Genomic DNA, 5,519 nt, shown 5'->3' on the forward strand with positions numbered 1-5,519 from the left:
TATTTTTCAAAGTTACTCCTACTTTAGATCCATATTGGGTAATTTGGTTGTGGATCTTTTTATCGAAATTTTCAATTAACTCAACGGTAGCAACTTTATTTTCAATAATTTCAAGTTTTTGGATTACATGCTCCAAAGTTAACATAGTTCCATTAACCAAAAGAGGAGGTGAGCCAAACAAATCTATCATAGCATTATAAGAATCAAAAGTATGGCTACCCAAGAAGTTCCCTCCGATAATGGTATCAAGGATATATCTATGCCAAGGAGTAGCGCCTACATAAAAATTGCAAAGAAGAACGGAAGTAGATTGCTTCCTGGTAGATCTATTTTGAGCATTGCAAATTATATACCAAGCGTCTTTTAGATTTTCTCCCTCCCTTTGCTTATAATTTAGAACTTCATTCTCGGGAGACAACGGAGAAGATAGAGGACTTGCCATAATGACAAGCAAATGGGGAACGCGCAAAAAGAGGTAAAGAGAGAAAGAGAGGGAGGATAGAGAGAGAGAGAGAAGGCGAATAAAACGGCAAGGGTGAAGTGGGGGAGAGGAAAACGAGAGGCAAATGGAAAATAATGTAATACGGGAGATAAGGGTTTGTGATGGGTACTTGGTATGTTGACTTTTGCGTAGACCTCCCCGGCAACGGCGCCAGAAATCCTTCTTGCTACCTCTTGAGCACTACGTTAGTTTTCCCTTGAAGAGGAAAGGGTGATGTAGCAAAGTAGCGTAAGTATTTCCCTCAGTTTTTGAGAACCAAGGTATCAATCCAGTAGGAGGATACGCGCAAGTCCCTCGCACCTGCACAAAACAAATAAATCCTCGCAACCAACGTGATAAGGGGTTGTCAATCCATACACGGTCAGTTACGAGAGTGAGATCTGATATATATGATAAGATAATATTTTTGGTATTTTTATGATAAAGATGCAAAGTAAAATAAAAGCAAAGTAAAAGGCAAAGGAAATAACTAAGTGTTGGAAGATTAATATGATGAAGATAGACCCAGGGGCCATAGGTTTCACTAGTGGCTTCTCTCAAGAGCATAAGTATTTTACGGTGGGTGAACAAATTACTGTTGAGCAATTGACGGAATTGAGCATAGTTATGAGAATATCTAGGTATGATCATGTATATAGGCATCACGTCCGAGAAAGTAGACCGACTCCTGCCTGCATCTACTACAATTACTCCACACATCGACCGCTATCTAGCATGCATCTAGAGTATTAAGTTCATAAGAATAGAGTAACGCCTTAAGCAAGATGACATGATGTAGAGGGATAAATTCATGCAATATGATAAAAACCCCATCTTGTTATCCTCGATGGCAACAATACAATACGTGCCTTGCTTCCCCTACTGTCACTGGGAAAGGACACCGCAAGATTGAACCCAAAGCTAAGCACTTCTCCCATTGCAAGAAAGATCAATCTAGTAGGCCAAACCAAACTGATAATTCGAAGAGACTTGCAAAGATAACCAATCATACATAAAAGAATTCAGAGAAGATTCAAATATTGTTCATAGATAAACTTGATCATAAACCCACAATTCATCGGTCTCAACAAACACACCGCCAAAGAAGATTACATCGAATAGATCTCCACAAGAGAGGGGGAGAACTTTGTATTGAGATCCAAAAAGAGAGAACAAGCCATCTAGGTAATAACTATGGATCCGAAGGTCTGAGGTAAACTACTCACACTTTATCGGAGAGGGTATGGTGTTGATGTAGAAGCCCTCCATGATCGATGCCCCCTCCGGCGGAGCTCCGAAACAGGCTCCAACATGGGATCTCGTGGATACAGAAAGTTACGGCGGTGGAATTAGGGTTTTGGCTCCGTCTTTGATCGTTTGGGGGTACGTAGGTATATATAGGACGAAGGAGTACGTCGGTGGAGCAACATGGGGCCCACGAGGGTGGAGGGCACGCCTGGTTGGGGTAGGCGCACCCCCTACCTCGTGGCTTCCCTGTTGGTTGCTTGACGTAGGGTCCAAGTCACCTGGATCTTGTTCGTTCCAAAAATCACGTTCCCGAAGGTTTCATTCCGTTTGGACACCGTTTGATATTCCTTTTTTTCGAAATCCTAAAATATGCAAAAAAAACAGCAATTCTGGGCTGGGCCTCCGGTTAGTAGGTTAGTCCCAAAAATAATATAAAAGTGTATAATAAAGCCCAATAATGTCCAACACAGAAGATAATATAGCATGGAGCAATCAAAAATTATAGATACATTGGAGACGTATCAGTCAGCAGTAGCAGTTGATTTTTGATTTGGTTTGTCTTGGGTTGGTTAGAAAGGTGTGAGGCTGAAAATAGTAACAAGGCACTGTTATAATGACTAAGCATACACCACAAGGCAACAGGGCCAACGGAAGACGCCGAGGCCGGAGACCGAACCTACCACCGCGTACCTTGCCTGTTGACAACGCAAGACAAAAGCTTTAGCATGAATCCCTGGAAAGCTCTACTAGTTCACACAAATTTCTCGTGCAGAATCACAAGTACACGATCAATAGCTGCACCACGCAAATAAAAGAGTAGCGCTCCCAACAAGTACCTTCTCATTACTAGAAAATAAATAAACCAGGTTTCCCATGCAGGATCACAAGCTAGATACCGTTTTAAAGATACACATTTTCATAAACCATCTGTGTGATCTCATCACACCAAACAAGTAGAAAAGAAATATAGGTTAGTTTTTAAATTATTCAATTACAGTAGTCTGCTCAAAACAATCGATCAGTTTAGGATGCTTAATCAAGCAAGGAGAACTCATTGAGGAGCCACCTTTGTCAGATATCATCCTTAAGATTCATCACAGGAAACAAGCATTGAAAGATAAAATACAGAAATAGTCCTTAGTAAGCTTCTATAGTAGCCATGCTTAACAAAGGTACATACTATAGCAAGAAATAGGTGAAGGAATTGAGATAGAACGCATCTAAATTAATACCACTAGCATACTGCTGGGTGTTCATTTAAAATTTGCACACAATTTCTCAGAATATATGATCAGGAAAGGAGCACCTTTTCAAGAGCCACCTTTACTCAGATACCATCCTTAGAGATGCACCAGGACTGGGATATGCCCGAATACATGTGGGATACGCGTATCCCTACGTCTCACAATTTTCAGATTAAAATAAAGAAAAAATTCAGAATAGGGCTGGGACACAAGCACTTTATATATGTTTGCCATATATAAAGCTTACACATTGTATTCATCCAATTTAGTCCACCAAGAATGGAAGCGCTAACCAAACAATGTCCATCCAGTAGCAAATTTAGGTAATATAATAGCAGTGAGTTAAAACAATGAACTAAACACTGGACAGTCCTCAGTATGGTATCGCATAAAAAAAGAATAGAAACTAGGCAGGCTAGAGCAAAGCATCGACAACTTGGGTAAACCAACAAAGACAAGACTTGTAGGCATGCACACCTAATTCACATGACCATCCAGTTAAAACAAACAAGAAGCAAAAAGCATTACGAGGCCCATAAACTGTTAGGGCAATTTTGCAATAAACCTCCCTAGTCACAGCCACAGTGAGCTCCAACTTGTGGGGAAAATTGATTGATGAGTGAATCTGCTCATGATTAAATCCCATTGCAAAGAGAGAGAAAACAGAATCGCCTAGAACCAAACAAACAGAGGAGATGGGCAAGAGAGGACCTTCCATGACGTCAAGGCCAGAGAAGCCATGCGGAACCACATCGTCGCCCTCATCTCCCGTGATGCCCCCGCTTTCTTGTTCTTCTTCTGCTTCTTTTCCAGGTTCCAGCACATGATCATGCCAGCAGCACCTCTGCAAAAGCCCACACAAACAAGCACTCACTCAGTCACCACCTCTTATCCTTACAAAAAATCATCTCTAGTGCAGTGCTTAGTGCACAAGTTGAAAACAAACAATGCGGTCGTATAAAATAATTGTAGCCTTGGTATCGGCTTGTTTAATTAATTAATTTATTTTGACAGGATCTGCTTGTTTATTTTTAACGAATTGTTCAAGATAGCAGTCATACTAAGTTATTCTAAAGTAACAACATACTTGACTAAAGAAAACTTAGATGTCTTTAAAAGTCAGAACATCCACATAACTCAACTCCAAGCACAGGAACCTTCCTCCTTTCTATATAATTAACTCTGAAACACACAAATCCATGTGAAACTGATTAGATGTGACAAGAAGATAAACCAGTCAGATTTCAAAGGACATACAACAAGCCCTACAATAGGAAATCTGCTGGGAAAGAACATCTTATCCGCATGGAGGCAGTCTTAGAACAGAGATTTCAATACTACTGTTCTTAACGAACTAACACTGTTACAAAAATGGCGGCAGAGAATAGAAGAGAAGATACAAAGATAAAGCTATTCTCTGTGCAACTCTAACATACATGAAATGTGTAATTCTATGTAAGAGACAGGAAGGACAAGGGCACAATATTGAGTAATTTGTGCAAAGGCAACAAAAGGCAACTTAGGACGGTTGGAGCTAGAAAGTGGAAAATAAAATTATCCACCAAGTCGGACATCAGCCAAAACAAATTTGTGGTGGCCATCATTGATCCTAATTTATCTCATCTCATATTCTGAAGATGTATTTGCAAATACATCTTATATTTTGTTATTTTGTTGTACCTACCAGGTTGAGATGCTTCATCCCAAGAAAAGGATTCAGCTAGCCTGGAAACTACTTGAACAATAAAAATAAAACACACCAGCCATGTTGAAATGAGATGTGCCAGTCCCATACATAAGCAGATTTGTTTCTGATCATATATCTGCATCGATATAGGAACTCAAACTACAATAAAACAACAATAGTTCACCAAAAACAGACCAGGAAGTTCTACACCAACATCCAAGTTGTATTTCCAGTATTTGATTTGGTAACAAGTCTTGACAAGAGCAACATTGCTTTAGACACAAGCACTTGACGGGAAGGGGAAGGAAGGAGAGGAGGGCATACCTCGGCCTCGGCCCGGAATTAAATCTTTAATGTGGAAATAAAGTTTTTAAGCTGCAGAGTAAACATTGCCCATGTTACTACATAAGAAAAAGAATAGTACCTTGGGCACCGCACAAGCTTAAGAACCCATCATGCTTGTATGCATGCTCTCATTTTGGTGTACTCCCTTTTCTGCACAAGATGTTTGCAACTTCGCATCACCTCACTGTCCATTTATGTATGCAGGCCTCAGGGTGTGCAGGTGCAGCCTTTGACATGGTCATTACCTAACTGCATGGATATATGGAGCTTGATTGAGGACCTACAATTTTAAAGATGGCATTTTTTATTAAACAGATATATGTATATATGAATGAATAGTAGTTGCAAAATTTCCAGACAGCAACACCTTTCCACTGGGCTTTTTTTGGAATTCTGGATGAACTCACTGATTAACTAGTGGGAGACATGGACTGAAACGCTACGATGAAAATGGACAGCAGGTGTCAAGTATGAGGCAACTGGGGGTGAAAGAAATGTTTCCTTGTATACTACA

The 5,519-nt window shown here is 40.2% G+C and overlaps 1 non-coding gene across 1 annotated transcript; it reads right to left on the reverse strand.

Annotated features, from left to right (window-relative positions):
- Positions 1-2,727: 2,727 nt before the first annotated feature.
- On the reverse strand, positions 2,728-2,835 carry LOC125541853 (small nucleolar RNA Z118/Z121/Z120). The gene has a single exon (XR_007297696.1). It is a non-coding gene; the product is annotated as a small nucleolar RNA Z118/Z121/Z120 (small nucleolar RNA).
- Between the last annotated feature and the right edge of the window lie 2,684 nt (positions 2,836-5,519).

Source organism: Triticum urartu, chromosome 2A (assembly GCF_056163025.1).
Source record: "Triticum urartu cultivar PI428250 chromosome 2A, HENAU_Tu73, whole genome shotgun sequence".
Classification (NCBI taxonomy): domain Eukaryota; kingdom Viridiplantae; phylum Streptophyta; class Magnoliopsida; order Poales; family Poaceae; genus Triticum; species Triticum urartu.